Here is an 18,266-nt window from a genome sequence, read left to right on the forward strand (position 1 = left end):
CTCAGTACTTTTTCCTCTTTCCTGGATGGCTTTTCCGGTCGTTCTCAGGCAGTACCTAGCCTGCCGGGCTCCCAGCACCTGGAATCTAGCACATTCTGTACAATCCGTCTCTCCCCCGGGATGGGGAGCTCCTTGAGGAGTGAACTATTTCTAATTTAGCTGAAAATCCGGGGTCTGGACACAGGATTTCACACTGTAGGCAACTCCATACATGTTTGCTAGGTGAATACACAAACACAGAGTGTTCGGTGAGGTAAGGGCAGGCCCTCCGAGGGGACGGCTTGCAGGCTGTTTGAATCCTGGCCACTAGAACTTGGGAGAAAATTCAGGCCTGGGGATAGAAATTTGCAGACACAAATATTGAGAGAATATCTGAACGGAAATCAGGTGTTTAAACAAAAGTCAAGGCATCTCAGGATGGAACAGAGGGAGAAAAGCACATCTACACATGTCTGAATTTTAGATTTAGAGGCTGTCAGGTAGACTATCGTGACAGCTGCAGTGTAAAGAGAGGCTGTATTTTCTAACGCCGTTTAGTAGTTAGTGCTGCACTGAGTACACTTGCTGGATGATGTAGAAATATAGAAAGAATTTGAATCCATATTACTCAACACTGGGGAGAAGAGAAAAGACAGAGGCAGCTGACATTCACGAGCTCTTCATCCAATGCAGACGCTTCCTTTCCACTTTATGTCACTGTCCTAACGATGAGGTGAGGTGGATTGGCTATTCTCATCTTAAAGACAAGGAAATTTGTTCTCAGAGAAATGAAATCATGATTCGAATATGAAGTCTGCGATGTGGGGCTGCAAAGGAGGCTGGAGCCTCTTCGTTTTAAGCTCTAAGTGCTGCCTGCCGGTCAGAGTCAGCTTCTCCCTTGTCTGCTCGGGAAACTCTACCTCGTGCCATCTCAGGAAAGAGGCAGGACTTCCACGTCCCTCGGGAGTGTTACACTCCTCTGCTCTCAGGTCAAATGCTGTCATCTCACTGTCAGGGCAGTCTCTACCTGGAGGCCCTTTGTCGGCACCAGCTGATGCTGTCTCCCCACAGAGATAGCACCTGACTGCCTTTTCTCTATGTCTGGCTCCAAGGGCAGCTCATTCTGCATATCCTGCTGCTTATCTGGGCTCTTCAAGTGGCCTCCTGACCTTTCTCCAATTCTCTTGCTTCTCCAGACTGAAACTATCAAAAAAAAAAAAAACAAAAAAAACCCAAAACCCTCACTAATTTAAGTCCAGCATAAAAACCTACTAGAGTAAACCAAAAGCTTTTGATGAGTGGTCATGTATAAAAAGGGAATTGGTTTTCTGACACAATAGGTGCCGACATATTGGGGATCATATATGATAATCACGCACACATCCAAACCCCCCTGTGGGGTGGAGAGGGCCCTGCAGAGGGAGGCAGCGACTTCCTCATCCTGCAGGCAGCTTGGAGGGCGGGGAAGGGAGGTCTCAGGGCTCCCCCTGTGCCTTCCTCACTGGCTTAGGACACAATGGACCAGCCTGGAACCTGGCAGAACGGGCCCAAAGTATAATGGAGTGTGGGCTCTTTGGAAATGGATTTTTTTCTTTCTGGAGGTAACATCCTTGTTTATAACCAACCCACCAGGCCTCTCTTGTAATTGGTGACTCTAGTATGTGCATATATATTTGATTACTGATATATTTGGACTTATTTCTACTACCTTACTTTTGTTTTCCATTTGCTATGCTTTCTCTCCGCCCCTTTCCCCCCTTCCCTTCTCCCTTCCCCTACACCTTTCACTTCCCCCCACCCCTCTCTACCTCTCTCTTTCTGTCTTTTGTTTTCAAATCCCCACTTTGTAGCTCTACATATTTGGAAAACACCACATTCTATTTCTAATTCCTCAGTGTTCTCAAGCTTGAGTGTGCAGCAGAGTCTCCTGGAAGACTTCCTCACACACATCGCTGGGCTCCTTGCCCAGAGGTTCTGATTTAGCAGGGCTCAGGTAGGGCCTGCAAATCTGCATTTCTAATAAAGTCTCTAAGTGATGCTGAAGATGCTCTTTTGGGGACCACACTTTAGGAACCACTGTTCCAGAGCAAAGACTTGTTCACTTGGGGCGGGGGGTGGGGAAGGGGTCAAGATACCTTTGAGTTTCTGATGGAAACGACTCATCATCTCCCGCCCCAAAACTGCACATCCCCTAAAACTTTCCATTCGGTCTTCTGGATCTGTAGTCCTTTTACCCCAAGCCAATCCTGGACTCTAGCAATCCTTGTGGACCTTCAGTTAAGATCCTCTACTTCAGAGGCTGGCTGTATTTTGGGAGAACTCTAGTATTAGGGTGCAGAATTTGCAGTCTTAGATTACCACAATACCCTGAGCATGCAACTCTAATTGCAAGCATTGTGTTACATGATGAGGCTACAACCCCAGAAGCCACAGAGGGCACATGGCATTTAATGGAGATACAGACCCACAGGCAATTACGCCCCTCGGGCTACATGCAGTCTCAGGAAAAGGGACCACTAACAAGGCAGTCACAATGGCCTCCACCCCAGGCCCAACCACGTCCTGCCCTCCACCCTCCTTCTTCACAGCTCCACAGACCATGACCATTCCACTCAGCCACCCCCCTGTGACCCTCTGACCACAGCCCTGAACCGCCACAAGCCCCACTCTCTGCCGGCTACTCCCTCTGTGGTCTCACTCCCAATACACCTCTGCCTTGGAAACTCTACCCTGTATTGACTCCATGTTCTCCAGGTCACTGCCTCCTCTTTTTTTTTTTTTAATTTATTAGGGTGACAATTGTTAGTAAAATTACATAGATTTCAGGTGTACAATTCTGTATTACATCATCTATAAATCCCATTGTGTGTTCACCACCCAGAGTCAGTTCTCCTTCCATCACCATATATTTGATCCCCCTTACCCTCATCTCCCTAACCCCAGCCCCCTTACCCTCTAGTAACCACTAAACTATTGTCTGTGTCTATGAGTTTTTGTTTCTCATTTGTTTGTCTTATTCTTTTTGGTGTATATACCACATATCAGTGAAATCATATGGTTCTCTGCTTTTTCTGTATGACTTATTTCGCTTAGAATCATACTCTCAAGATGATTGTCAACTCTCATGTTGTCACAAATGTTCCTATATCATCTTTCCTTAATGCCAAATAGTATTCCATTGTGTATATATACCACAACTTCTTTATCCATTCATCTATCGAAAGACATTTTGGTTGTTTCCATGTCTTGGCCACCGGAAACAAAGCTGCAATGAACATTGGAGCACACGTGTCTTTATGGATAAATGTTTTCAGATTTTTGGGGTAGATACCCAGGAGAGGGACTGATGGGTCATATGGTAATTCTATTCATAATTTTTTCAGGAACTTCCACACTGCCTTCCATAATGGCTGCACCAGTCTGCATTTCCACCAACAGTGGATAAGGGTTCCTTTTTCTCCACAGCCTCTTCAACACTTATTACTATTTGTCTTGTTGATGATAGCCATTCTGACTGGGGTGAGGTGATATCTCATTGTGGTTTTTATTTGCATTTCTCTGATGATTAATGATGTTGAGCATTTTTTAAAATGTCTATTTGCCATTTGTATGTCCTCTTTGGAGAAATGTCTCTTCAGGTCCTCTGCCCATTTTTCAATTGGGTTGTTTGTATTTTGTTGTTTAGTTTCATGAGATCCTTGTATATTTTGGATATTAGCCCCTTATTGGAGGAATTGCTTGCAAAAATCTTCTCCCATTGTGATGGTTACCTCTTTATTTTGTCAATGGTTTCTTTTGCTGTGCAGAAGCTTTTAAGTTTCATATAGTCCCATTCGTTCATTTTAGCTTTTACTTCCATTGCCTTTGGAGTCAAATTCATAAAATGCTCTTTGAACCCAAGGTCCATATGTTTAGTATCTATGTTTTCTTCTATGCAGTTTATTGTGTCAGGTCTTATGCTTAAGTCCTTGATCCATTTTGAATTAATTTTGGTACCTGGTGACAGATAGCAGTCCAGTTTCATTCTTTTGCACGTGGCTATCCAATTCTCCCAGCACTATTTATTGAAGAGAGGCTGTCTTTCCTCCATTGTATGTTTTTAGCTTCGTTGTCAAAAATTATCTGTCCATATTTATGTGGTTTTATTTCTGGGTTCTCAATTCTATTCCATTGGTCTATGTATCTGTTTTTCTGCCAATACCATGCTGTTTTGATTATTGTAGCCCTGTAGTACAAGCTAAAGTCAGGAAGTGCGATACCTCCAGTATTGTTCTTTTTTCTTAAGATTGCTTTGGCTATTCGGGGTCTTTTGTGGTTCCAAACAAATCTGATGATTTTTTGTTCTATTTCTTTAAAAAATGCCATTGGGATTTTGATGGGGATTGCATTAAATCTGTATATTGCTTTGGGTAATATGGCCATTTTAACTATGTTGATTCTTCCAATCCATGAGCACGGAATGTCTTTCCATTTCTTTGTGTCTTCTTCAATTTCTTTCAAAAATGTCTTGTAGTTTTCAGCATATAGGTCCCTCACATCCTTGATTAAGTTTATTCCTAGGTATTTTATTCTTTTTGCTGCAATTGCAAAAGGAATTGTTTTTTGTATTTCTTTTTCTGAGATGTCATTGTTTGTATATAGGAATGCAATGGACTTTTGTACATTGATTTTGTAGCCAGCAACATTACTGTATTCGTTGATTGTTTCTAACAGCTTTTTGGTGGAGTCTTTAGGGTTTTCTATATATAGCATCATGTCATCTGCAAAGAGTGATAATTTAACTTCTTCATTCCCAATTTGGATGCCTTTTATTTCTTTCTCTTTCCTGATTGTTCTGGCAAGGACTTCCAACATTACGTTGAAAAGCAGAGGTGACAGTGGACAACCCTGTCGTGTTCCTGAACGTAGAGCAAAAGGCTTCAGTTTTTCACCATTAATTATGAGATTAGCTGAGGGCTTGTCATATATGGCCTTTATTATGTTAAGGTATTTTCCTTCTATACCTATTTTATTAAGTGTTTTAATCATAAATGGGTGTTGTATCTTGTCAAATGCTTTTTCTGCATCAATTGATATAATCATATGATTTGTGTCCTTTATTTTGTTTATGTGATGTATCACATTGATGGATTTGCGGATGTTGAACCATCCTTGTGCCCCGGGGATGAACCCCACTTGGTCGTGATGAATAATCTTTTTAATGCATTGTTGTATTTGATTTGCTAATATTTTGTTTTGGATTTTTATATCTGTATTCATCAGAGATATAGGTCTGTAGTTTTCTTTTTTTGTGTTGTCCTTACCAGGTTTTGGTATCAGGGTAATGTTGGCCTCATAAAATGAGTTAAGGAGTACTGTCTCTTCTTCAAGTTTTAGGAAGAGTTTGAGCATGATTGGTATTAGATCCTATTTGAAGGTTGATACAATTCACTAGTGAAGCCATCTGGTCTCGGACTTTTGCTTTTGGGAAGATTTTGGATGACTGATTCAATTTTGTTACTGGTGATCGGTCTGTTCAGATTTTCCAGTTCTTCATGGTTCAGCCTAGGAAGGCTATATGTTTCTAAGAAGTTGTCCATTTCTTATAGGTTATTGAATTTGGTGGCATATAGTCCTTCATAGTATTCTTGGATGATCCTTTGTATTTCTGTGCTGTCCGTGATAACTTCCCCTTTTTCATTTCTGATTTTGTTAATTAGTGTCTTCTCTCTTTGTATCTTAGTGAGTCTAGCCAAGGGTTTGTCAATTTTGTTAATCTTTTCGAAGAACCAGCTCTTTGTCACATTAATTTTTTCTGTTGTCTTTTTGTTCTCTATTTCATTTTGTTCTGCCTGATTTTTGTTATTTCCTTTCTTCTGCTGACCTTGGGTTTCACTTGTTCTTCTTTATCTAGTTGTTTAAGGTGTAACATGGGGTTATTTATTTGGGATTTTTCTTGTTTCTTGAGATAGACCTGTAATGATATAAATTTCCCTCTTAAAATTGCTTTTGCTGCATCCCAAAAATTTTGGTAGGATGTATTTTCATTGTCATTTGTTTCTATGTATCTTTTGATCTCTCCTCTATTTTCTGCTTTGACCCAGTCGTTCTTTAAAAGTATGTTATTTAATCTCCGTGTATTTGTGTTTTTTCCTACTTTCTTTTTGCAGTTGATATCCAATTTCAAAGACTTGTAATCAGAGAATATGCTTGGTATGATTTCAATCTTCTTAAATTTGCTGAGGCTGATTTTATGTTCCAAAATATGGTCTATCATTGAGAATGTTCCATGTACACTCGAAAACAATATATAGTCTGATGTTTTAGGATGAAGTGCTCTATATATGTCAATCATGTCCATTTAATCTAATGTGTCATTTAGGGCTGCTATTTCGTTATTTATTTTCTGTTTGGATGATCTATGCATAGCTGTCAATGATGTATTTAAGTCCCCTACTATAATTGTGTTTTGGTCAATTTCTCCCTTTAGTTCTGTTAGTAGTTGCTTGGTATATTTTGGTGCTCCCTGATTGGGGGCATAAATATTGATGACTGTTATGTCTTCTTGTTGTATAGTCTTCTTTACCATTATGAAATGTCCATCTTTGTCTCTTGTTATCTTTTTCACCCTGAAGTCTGTTTCATCTGATATCATTATGGCTACACCTGAATTTCTCTGGGTACCATTTGCTTGGAGTATCAATTTCCACCCTTTCACTTTGAGTCTATGCTTTCCCTTGTAGCTGAGATGTGTCTCTTGGAGACAGTATATGGTTGGGGTTTGTTTTTTGATCCAATCTGCTACTCTGTGCCTTTTTATTAGTGAGTTCAGTTCCATTTACATTTAGGGTGATTATTGATATGTGAGAATTTCCTGTCATTCTATCTTTATTTTTCTGGTAAGGCTGTGTCTCCATTGTTTCTTTGCCTTTTTGTTGTTGTCTGTTATTTCTGTTTGGTGGTATTCTATGATGTTTCCCTCAGTTTCTTCCTTTATTACAGTATATATTTCAGTTCTGGATTTTTTTTGAGTGGTTACCCTTAAGTTTATGTAAAAGAAAGTTTCATACTTAGAGTATTCCGTTTTAATCAGCACGCCTACATTCTCCATTCCCATATTCCAGTTCAGCCTTTACTCTCCCCCTTTTTATGTTTTGGTTGCCACAAATTGTGCCTGTTGATGGTGTTTGAATAGCCTCCTTTAGTATATCTTGTAGTGCAGGTCATGTATTAGAAAATTCCCTCAGCTTCTGTATGTTTATTCCTCCTTCATATCTCAAGGATATCTTTGCTGGATATATTATTCTTGGCTCATAATTTCTCTTTCAATAGTTTGAATATTTGGTTCCACTCCCTCCTGGCTTGTAGAATTTCTGCTGAAAAATCTGATGATAATCTAACGGGCTTTCCTTTGTAGGTTACCGTCTTCTTTTCTCTGGCTGCCTTGAGGATTCTTTCTTTGTCGTTGATTTTAGACAGCTTCAATACAATGTGCCTTGGTGAAGGCCTGTTGGGATTGAGGTAATTAGGTGTTCTGTTTGCTTCTTGGATTCGAAGATTTAGTTCTGTGCACAAGTTTGGGAAGTTCTCATCAACAATTTGTTTGAATATATTCTCTGTTCCCTTCTCTCTTTCTTCCCCTTCTGGTATGCCCATTATTCTTATATTGCTCTTTCTGATGGAGTCAGAAAGTTCCTGTAGAGTTCTTTCATTTCTTTTAAGTCTCAAGTCTCTTTCTTCTTCCATCTGTGTAATTTCCAGGTTTCTATCTTCGATGTCACTGATTCTTTCCTCCATCTGGTCAACTCTACTACCTAAGCTGGTTATTTCATTCTTAATTTCTTCTATTGAATTTTTAATCTCCAGAAATTCTATTTGGTTCTTTTTTAAAATTTCAATCTCTTTCGTAAAATGCTCATGTTGTTCTTTGATTGTGTTTCTGAGTTCATTAAACTGCCTTTCTGTGTTTTCTTGCATCTCGTTGAGTTTTTTCAGAACTGTAATCTTGAATTCTCTGTCATTTAAGTAACATATTTCCATATCTTTAAGTTCCTTTTCTGGAGACTTTTCAGTTTCTTTCTGAGCTGTCTTGCCTTGGTTATTTATGGCAATTACTGATTTATTATTTCTCTTCCTAGACATCTACATGAGTGGCTTCTGCAACCGGTTGATAGGAAGAGGTCTTTCTTTTGTTTTCCAGTACTTGTTGGTAGAATGTTTTATTTTCTCTCCGACTGCAGCCTTTTTTCTCTCTCTCACACAGTAGTGCTATGTTTTCTCTGCACTATTCCAGCTTCTCACACAATGAGGGGATTCCCTGGGAGACGGGCTTCTCCTCTGTTAATAGTTCGCCTGGGTCACAGGGCGCAGTGTCCGTTTGGGTATGCAAAGAGCTTTTGAAGTTCCAAAGCTCTTCCTTCACCAGATTCAGAGCCCATGTGTTTCAGCAGTTCTCCTGCAGGGATCCACCCAGATAGTTGGGGTCAGGGGCGGGGTGAGTTGTGAGAGGTGGCCCAGAGCAATGGCAGCAACCACCACCGCAGCCGGTCCTGCTTCTACAGCTCCCTCCCCTTTGCGGGAACTAGTTGGGCTGTGAATCTGTGTCTGCAGTCCACAGTTCTTAGTTCTTAGTTCTTAGCAAATATTCTGTTCTTTGGATCTGACACTGCTACTTTATCGCTTCTAGCACCGGGCAGGTTGGGGCGGGGCGAGCTCTGGGAGGGTAGGAAGGGGGTGGCTAGTCTCCGTGCCTAAGGCTTCCGTTCTCTGCTCGGCAGTGAGGGCTTAAACCACCGATTTCGAGCGAGCGTTGGGTTCAGCCGTGTTATATGCTGCCCCCTGAGCCCTGTGGGCCGTAAGCGGAGCCCTAGCAGTCTGAGTCCTTCCCTCTCCCGCAGCTGCGGAAGTTCTGGGATGCAGCGAGCTCGGAGCACTGAGCTCGGTCTCTGGCCTGCGTCCGTGCTGCTCCGTCTCCACACTTCTCCCCTTCCTCCTCCTCCGCTCGCACGATTCGCCCACCTAGAGGTGAATTCAGTAGTGGGCCTCTTCGTCTTGCCTGTCTGATGTGCAGGGAGTCCTTTGTGGAGTTATTGTTGTTCGATTAGTTGTAAATTCCAGGGCTCACCTCACGCCACCATTTTGATGATGTTTTTCCCACTGGCTCCTCTTTATTTCCTCTTCTCTCCAGCCCAGGTTGTAGGACACATCATTTCAACCTCTCTCTTACTGCATCAAAACCTTCCCTGTGGCTTTCTGCCCCACCCACCCTGTTCCCCTCCAAGCTGCCCATTAAGTTTCTGGGGACCGCTGATGAACATTGCTAAAAAAAGAAAAAAAAAATCACATGACAAGCTCTCGGTGTCATGCCTTTGACCTCGCCAAATATCCATGGGTCCAGCAAACGTCCTACATGTTCTGTGAGCTCCTGTTCTCATTAGCAATGCCGTAAGGTCATCCAAAGTGCTGCTCAATGACACCTGGTTTTCCCCTTGCCAGTCACACAGACACTGCATTTTCCAGCCCCCTTTAGAAGTAGGTGTGATGATGTGACATGCTCCAGCCAGTGCAGTATGAGGGGGATGTTCCCCATCCCAGCCTGGCATTGGCAGTGAAAAGCGTAGTCTTCCTGCCTTGGCAGTCGTGGCCGCATGTATTGAGATGGAGCCCCAGCCAGCCCACGTCCCTGAGGAACAGTGGTCAGCAGGTCCTGGATACACACTGCTTGGGACTTCGAAGCACCGAGCAAGAAATGAGTGTGCCGTATCACGCCGCTGACACGTGGGGTCTGTTGCCACAGCAAAACCGAGCCCATCCTCATGCTCCCTAATGGTTCCTCCACACTTTCCCATCTCTCCTCACACCCCTACCCCAGCACTTTGCCATTCATTCTCAGAGCTTGCCACCTATGTCACTGCGAAAATGAGGTTCGTGGGGCAAAATCCCTCAACTTCGTTTTCAACCACAGAGGAACTTGTGTGTTTCTCAGCCCACTTTTTTTTTGCTCTCAGTGGCAGTGTTAGTTCCCCACCCCCAGCTCTCATGCTTCCATCTCCACCCCCCAGCCAACCCATCCCTGCATCCTGAGCGACATTACTTCCACAGAAGTCCTCTCTCTACAAGATCATCCCTCTCAGCATGTACCCATAAACCTTGATTTTCTCCTATCTTAAAAAAAAAGGCACTGCTTCAAATCATATACTCCCTCCTAATCAAGGTTCCTATAGAATCAACATCTTGTTCACTTACTTATTTGACTTATGATTATTGAGTTTGTGAATTTATGCCAGCTATCTGCCTGCTGCCATGGATACAGAAGGTCATTAAGACGTGGAGCTTGTCTTCAAGGAGCTGAGATCGGGTAGAGAGAAAGACGACTCACGAGTAACAACAATGAGATGGGGTGAGTGCTATGCTAGAAGTGAGCATGGGGTCCTGTGAGAGCTGATGTGAGAGAGAGACAGGGGGAACCACATGATTTCAGTCTGAATAGAGTGGAGAAGATCGGGAGAAAGGGTCAGCTGGCGGGAGGAATGGGGAGAGGGGTGGCTGGGGCATTCAGAGAACCAGTCATGAAGGGCATTGTATGTCGTAGCAGAGTCCAAACTTTACCCAGAAGATTACCAGAGCCACCTCATTACGTTAAACCTGTCACATGATTAAGTTTGTGTTGTTAAAAGAATCCTCAGTTCTATTTGGCAGTTGAGGCAGCAATCTTGGGAAGAGGTGGTGTGGAGAACAGGGCAAGGATCAAGACATCCTAAGGGAATAGAATCAACGGGTCTCAGTAATTAACTGAATATATGATATGAAAAAGAGTCAGGACTGAGTAATGAAGACATCACAGGGGCTCTTCACCAAGCCTAAGGTGCATCCAGAAGAATAAGGTCAGTTCAGGGGAAGACACCAGCTTCACTTTCTTATCGGCCACTCCTCAACTCACTGCAAATTGGCTTTTATCGCAATCACCCCACTGAAAGAGCTGCCATTAAGGTCCCTAATAACTGCCAAGTTGACTAGGCCAACAACAAGCCCAAGTCCTTGTTTTACTTCTCAGGGGCACTGAATATTACTGTCCTCTCTGACCAATACTGGACAGATCCACTTGGGCATCTGGTACCACAGCAAACTCATCAGTCACATCCCACACCCCACTCGCCACCTTCTCCCCCACCCCCACTGTTGTCTTGTATTCTTCTTGGAACAAGGGACTCCCTCTGGCACTACAGTCCAGCTAAAACTCTGCAAGTCCCTCTCGTGAACAAATCTTCTGGGTAAAATTTAGACTCTGCTGTGACATACAAAGCCTTTCATGACTGAATCTCTGAACTCCCCAGCCGCCCCTCTCCCCATTCCTCCTGCCAGCTAACCCTTCTTCTGGATCTTCTCCATCCTATTCAGACTGAAATCATGTGGTCCCCTCTCTCTCACACACATCAGCTCTCACAGCACCCCGTACTCACCTCTAGCATAGCACTCACCCCACTCTCATCTAATCAGTTCTAAAACCCTGTAGCTTCCACCTCCCAAGGCTTCAGTCCGAATCCTCCTCATTCCCAAAGCCGCCATCTTGGTTCAGGCCCTCTTCATTTCTCACCAGGTTATGGCAATTGTCACATCACTGGTCTCCTTTGCTCCCTTCCCTGCCTTCCTTTTCTTGTCCTCCATGCTGCCAGCTGAATTATCTTTTTCAAATGAGAGTCTGATTCTGTCCTACCCTTATTTAAAATTTTTCAATAACTTTTTATAGCTTTCAAAATAAAATTCAAATGCCGTATCTGAGCACACAAGTCTCTTCCTGATCAGATTCCTTTTATCTTTTCTGTCCCATCTCCTGACTGTTCCTCACATACCAGCTACACAGAATCCTTTCCCTGCTCTGACCTTATCATGTACTTTCCCACCTCTGTGTCTGTCACTATTCTCCTGTCTTGGAAAATGCTTTCCTCCAGCACTTAATTCTAATTAATGCCTGCTTGTTCTTCCAAATTCAACTTAAGTTTCAACTCCCAAGCTGCCTCTTCCAAGTCTTTATTCTGAATTAAATTCCTCTCTCTGGGCTCCTGTGTCATTGAAGTAGTCCCCTGTCCTGGAGCTTACCAACAGTAGTCATTTACTTTTCTGCCTCTGTCGTGAACTAGATTTTGTTTTGTCCCTCCATATTGAGTGTATTCTGGCTTATCATAGGTGTTAAGTAATCAACTGTGTAACAGAGTTGCTAACTAACGTCACACGTGGTACAATTTGATGTGTTGACAAAAATATAAATAATCTTATTATTATGTTATCATGCTCCCGTCAAATGTCTACTGGGAACATTTGAATTAAATCTCTGGTCTGGGTTAAAACTCAGCCCATCGGATAACTTCAATACTTTCTTCAGGTCGTGTTTTGCTTCTCTTGTATAATTGCTCAGTCTCTTAGATAGTTTTTCCTCCCTGCTGCTTCTTTCTCCAAGATGGTATCTGATGTTTGAGGGGAAGGGTATGTGGCTTGTTTGTCCTATGGTATTGGAGGAAAAGAGATCCCCTGAAACTCCACAGGTACTAGGGTATATACTTTGTGACATCATTGGCCTTTGGTGGAAAGTCGTTCATCTACCTGCTTTTGTTTGCCCTGTTCACCCGTGAATCTGAAGTGACACCAGTGGCTGTCGAATCCATGGTCTGCCTTTTTGCTGAGGGCAGTGATCCCGGTGATGCCCACCCCCGTCATTAAATCCATTTCTCATACGTCCCATTGGCTGTAGATACATGAGTAACCTCCATAGCAAAAAAAAAAAAAAAAAAAATCAATGATTGCAGTTCCCAAGACTCAGTGCTTGAGCCTTTTTGTCAATGTTCCCCACAATACTTTCCTACTCTCGGTTCTCTTCTAAATAGTCACCACAGGAAACATTTTGTCTAGCCTTACCTTCTGTGAATTTGGATTCTTAAAATAGATGACCATGAATATGCTTTTGGAAAGCAGATGTGCTTCCCCCAGGAATGTTGCTTACCCTCGGGCAGCATCCCTGATGGAGAAAGTCAGCCCATCCACAGTGTGTGCTGTTGCGCCCCCAACAGGATTTCATCTGTGTAAGAAACATCAAATACTTCCTGTTCCCAGGGGAAAGGCTTTTACCAAACATTCCCAATAAAACTTAGTAAATAGAGGTGTGAGTCATTTCACTGGGGCTTCTGAAGAAAGGCTCCATAACTAGATGACTCTCATATGAGTCATCTAGTTATGTTGCTGGACAAGAACCATCTAAAAGCAGTTTCCACAAAGGCAAACTGAGAGATGTGTCAAATGTTTCCTCTTCCCTTAGAACGTGTGTTAGAGGACATTCACAGCCCTAGTGTGCATGATGCTGTGCTTGAACCTTTGCTTCTGAGCCCACTGTGATAGCTTCATTCTGGGGTTTCCTATCTCATTATGGGTCCAGGGTCGGGCGCCTCAGCAAGGGCTCTAAGCAGAATTGGAACCTGCTCCAAACAGATTGGCAGAATCCGACAAGGAGAAATTACTTGAGGTAAGAAATGTGGAGAACTAAAGAATACAACAACAAAAATCCAAAGGATCGTAGCAAAGAGGGGAAGTGGCGGGGACAGTAGGGAACATGACTTCACTCTTTGATTCTGACTTGGCCCTCTAATCTAATAAGGCCCAGATTCTCCCCTTGCATTCCACCACCTGTATGCCTGCTTCTTCACACTTGCTGGACAATTAGGACTTGTAATTAAAATTCATTTGGGCACCACAAAGAGCAAGACATGGAGATAACAGGGAAACTTTGAAAGACCCATATACATTCAGGACTAGAACTGATGTTGTGCTAGGCTTTGGATCTGCATCCAGACATCAGACAAGCCCAACTAGAAGTGTCAAAATGCCGGAAGGAAGAGAGGGAAGCAAGGAGAAGTGAGCTGGCGGCCAGCAGAAGAGCACAAGCGCTGGAGAGCTCAGGGTGAAATGAGGAAGAGAACATCACCAATGTCTCTCAAAACTGTTTGTCTGTCTAGGGGGATGCAGGGCTGGCTTTGTGGGCAGACAAATGACACTTGCTCAGAGCCCCGTAGTAAGAAGGGCCTGCACTTGGCTTAATGCTCCCCTGCCACCTACTTGAAGTTCTTAATGATTTTTGAACAAGGGGCCTAACGTTGTCATTTTGTTTTGGGCCCCATAAATAATTTGGCCAGTCCTGAAGGGGGGCATTGGAGATTGTCTGCATATGCCGGAACACACAACCCTCAACTCATAGAGTAACCTCCCAGCTGTCTGGCGAGCAAGGAGAGGGGCATTCCTCAGCTGTTACCATGCAGGCAATTTCCAGGCACCCATCTACCTTCAACCAGGAAAAGGATGCTTGAGAAGGATGCCTCTGAGGTTGTAGATGATATCAAGGACCTTCTGGCAGTCGAGAATAGCTATGCTGATGGTAGAAGCCATCCTTAGCTTAGATGAATGGGCTTATTTTGAAGAATTCTCAGTAAGTACCAAAGAAATATTAATAAGGTTGCTTTTATTTGTTTGGTTTTATATACTTAATAAATAAATATAAAAGCACATATTTGTTCTCTATTTTTCTTTGCTTTTTGTTGTTAAATTTGGGTGGTTTTATCATATGAAATGGGTATCCAGGAATCTGTTCTCTATTTATAACTTTATGACCATAGGAAATAAGGAGATATTGGCTTAAATTACAGCATGAGCAATTAAGGCATTCCTTCAAGGTAAGTTGAATTTTCAAAATAATTAGCAATAAATATAGCAAAACCCCCAAAGACTAACTGATTTCCTTGTACCTTCAATCGCACGCACGCGCACACACACACGCACACACTCCCACTAACTTAAGCCAAATAGGCATGTTTCCTTTTTTCCCCCAAAACACAGTCTAAGTAGACAAAGGGCACAAATATTCTCACCGTATACATCAAAACAATTTACCTGTCTTGTTCATTTCTGTATCCCCAATGCCTAATACAGTGTTAAATCATATTTGTTGAATGAATGAATGAATGAAAGGTATGTGACTTAAAGTGTAGTGATTGCAAAAAATCAGTTAATCCGAGTATTGTGCCCTGTTGGAATAGTGTTGGTACGCCTATGAGGAATACCCTACATGTACACACAAGGAAGAAGAACAATAGCAGAGAGAGAGACATGCAGGGAGGACACTAGGGAAAAGTAATGAGGAAGAAAATTTTCTTTTTGGTATCTTCAGCTTTAACTTTTTGCTTCATTTATCCCCAACTCCTCCCCCCTAAAGATACATCTCTTTCTAGCCTCCCATTTCCCAGGGCACATGCTTTTCATCTGCATCTTTTCTAGTGAATCTATGAATAGCAGAGTCGCTGATAGACTCACTCATACTAAAGTATGGCTGGCTGCTGCCATTTTTTCAATGAGCCCTCTGAATGAAGTATATTTATATTTTAACAGAGGATAAAGGGATAGGTGAGAGCCTGTGGCATTCCCAGAACTAAGGAATGCCATGGAGATGTATGTGGGGGGTGGCGAGAAGAGACACTTCAGGTAGAAATGACCCTGCTTAAAAAGACAAGAACAGAATAACTGCTCAAATGGGGGCATTGTCATAGGAATCCCCATACATTTTCTTCCTTTTCATGACTTCAAATTAGCTCAGTGTACATTGAATGAGAGACAGAGACAGAAAGACACAGAAAAAGTGAGCGAGAGAAACAAGCAATACAGGAATATGAGGTGACTGATCCAACTGAAAACCAACTGGGAAGACGAGGTATATATACATAACAAAATATTACTCTGCCATAAGAAAAGACGAAATAGTGCCATTTGTGACAATATGGATGGATGTTGAGATTATTATGCTAAGCGAAATAAGTCAGAAAAAGTTGAGAACCATATGATATCACTGATATGTGGGATATAACACTGAAAGCAACAAAGTAACAAGACAAACAAATAGAGAAACAAAAACTCATAGACACAGACAGTAGTTTAGTGGTTACCAAAGGGTAAAGGGGAAGGGGGTGGTAGACGAGGGTAAATGGGGTCAAATATATGGTGACGGAAGAACTGACTAGGTGGTGAACACACAATGTGATACATGGATGATGTAATACAGAATTGTACACCTGAAATCTATGTAAGTTTACTAACCATTGTCACCCCCAATAAATTTTAAAAAATGCTAAAGTAAATAGGAAAAAAAGAGAAAGAAAAAGAAAACCAAGTGGGAATCTCCAACCCTGAATGGGGGCTAGGCTCTCTTTTCACAGGAGGAAGAGGCCAGGCCGGCATGATGAACGCAGAGCAGGCCCACGAGGCTGTCTGACCCTCACACGCTTGGTCTGTCTTGGGCTGGGCTCAGCGGATTTTGCCCCACCTTTGTCTGCTCAGACGGCCAGACCCATGCTTTAAATCAGTCTCTGGCTTGTCTTTTATCCTCAAGGTAGAAGCTGCCAAATCAAGTCATCCTCTTAGTTTTGGAGGAAATTGCTTTACCCAGTTGGCAACCACCTAACAGGGCAGTATTTATTGAGCCTTTCCTACCCCCAAAACTCCTGGGGAAGGGACTGCAGGTTGTGCAAAGTTAAAGAAAAGGAGCAAGCAATCTAGCTGGGGAACTGCGACACTGGCCATCCATGGTGACGAAGAGGAACAGAATCAAAGTATACTACTCCCTGTTGAGGAGGAAATTTCATCACCATCACTGTCTTTAGACAGCAGTAAAATTTTATTGTGCCAGAGGTTGTGCTAAATAGCTCAGGAAAAATGGTTCCAGATTCCCACTCATCCTCAACTCAGATTTCCATGTTACCACAGTTTTCTTTCAAATGATCCAAACAAGTAAGTCACTTTAATACACAATACGATGTATATGCACGTTGTGTGTGCGCACATGTGCACGCCTATGACGAAATGCCTCTTTATCCCCAGCAAGAATGGTTTTTTTTGTTGACAATGTCGCTTAAGACATTAAGAATCTTTACTACATAATCATTAACTTCATTATCCACACATTAGCTACATTTTTCTTGACTATATTCATGTATCTATGCACAGTGCAGAGCAGTTATTAGTCAAGGCAATTATCATTTATATTACCATTTTATAGTTTCATCCTTTTTCACCAACAGGGGAAAGACCTCCCCTTAGTAAAAGGCGACAGCTGCACATCATTGGCAGCATTAGCTAGGCAGTGTTTAGATGACATCCCTCTATTTTCTTTCTCTTTCTATCCTTCTATCCTCTCTCTTCTCATATTGCGTGCTTCCCCCATCTCATATGAATTTCTTTTTTTCTGTTTAGTTCCTTTATCTGGATTCAGAACAAGGAGGCTGAGAATATGTGCATGGAGGGTGGGGGATGGGAGTGGGGATCTGAGGGGACAGGGACACTTTGGAAAGTGTCCGAATTCTGGCTCTGTGACAGGGCGGTGGGACCCGCTGGCTCAGTCATCCCATGGTGCTTCCCCATTAGCCATAGGGCCCACTTAAGCTTTCGATTTCTTAAGCTCATCTTGTCCCAAGGACACCAAGTGGCCGTTGAATGGGAGTTTCAGTTAGATCAAGGAAGTTATGTGCGTACATAGCAGACATGTATCGCTAAGATGTAGTCAGCAACAAACAAGGCTTCTGTTGTGCCTCTGTGTGATCATGTTACCCTCAAATTAATCTGAAGTACTGAAGGCTTCCATCATTCTAACTCTCTTCCTTCCCGAATCTAAATGAGTCACTGCATTTCCCATAAGCTAACTTGGGACAACAGAGTTAATTCATGGGCCACAAGTCTTTCTCCTTTGTGTTATTGTTTCACAAACAGGACCATGGATATCAATACTTCAAGAATGCCAACCAACATGAAGAAAATGACAACACTTGGGAGATGTATTCAAGACAGCGAGAGAGACCCAGGGCCTGAAATATGGATAGAGATGGAACTCAGAATGTGGAGGAATTTAAGATGATCAATGATGAAAAGGAGAAGCAGATGGACAAGAGAGCAAATGAAGAACAGGGATAGGGGAAGCGTCAGTCTGTGAGAGTTGGCCAGGAACTGTACATGAGAAGGGGAAAGAACCAAATGAAATAAAGACCATGGCTTAAGAACTTGAGGAGACCAGACCTGACAGGTCCTGATGGGTCCTCTAACTCCTGTAACTCGGAGTCTCCAGAACGACTCCCATTGAAGAGATCTGAAAAATAACTCTTGGGTTCCCTTAGTGATGTGCACTTCATGCTGAAGAAAGAATGGGAGTTGAGGGCACAAAGCCATGAAGGGCACAGTGAACCAGGGAACAAAGCAAGGACTTGGTTTCCTTGGTGCTCTAGTTTGAAGTT

This window comes from Rhinolophus hipposideros (assembly GCF_964194185.1).
Source record: "Rhinolophus hipposideros genome assembly, chromosome: 4".
NCBI lineage: Eukaryota > Metazoa > Chordata > Mammalia > Chiroptera > Rhinolophidae > Rhinolophus > Rhinolophus hipposideros.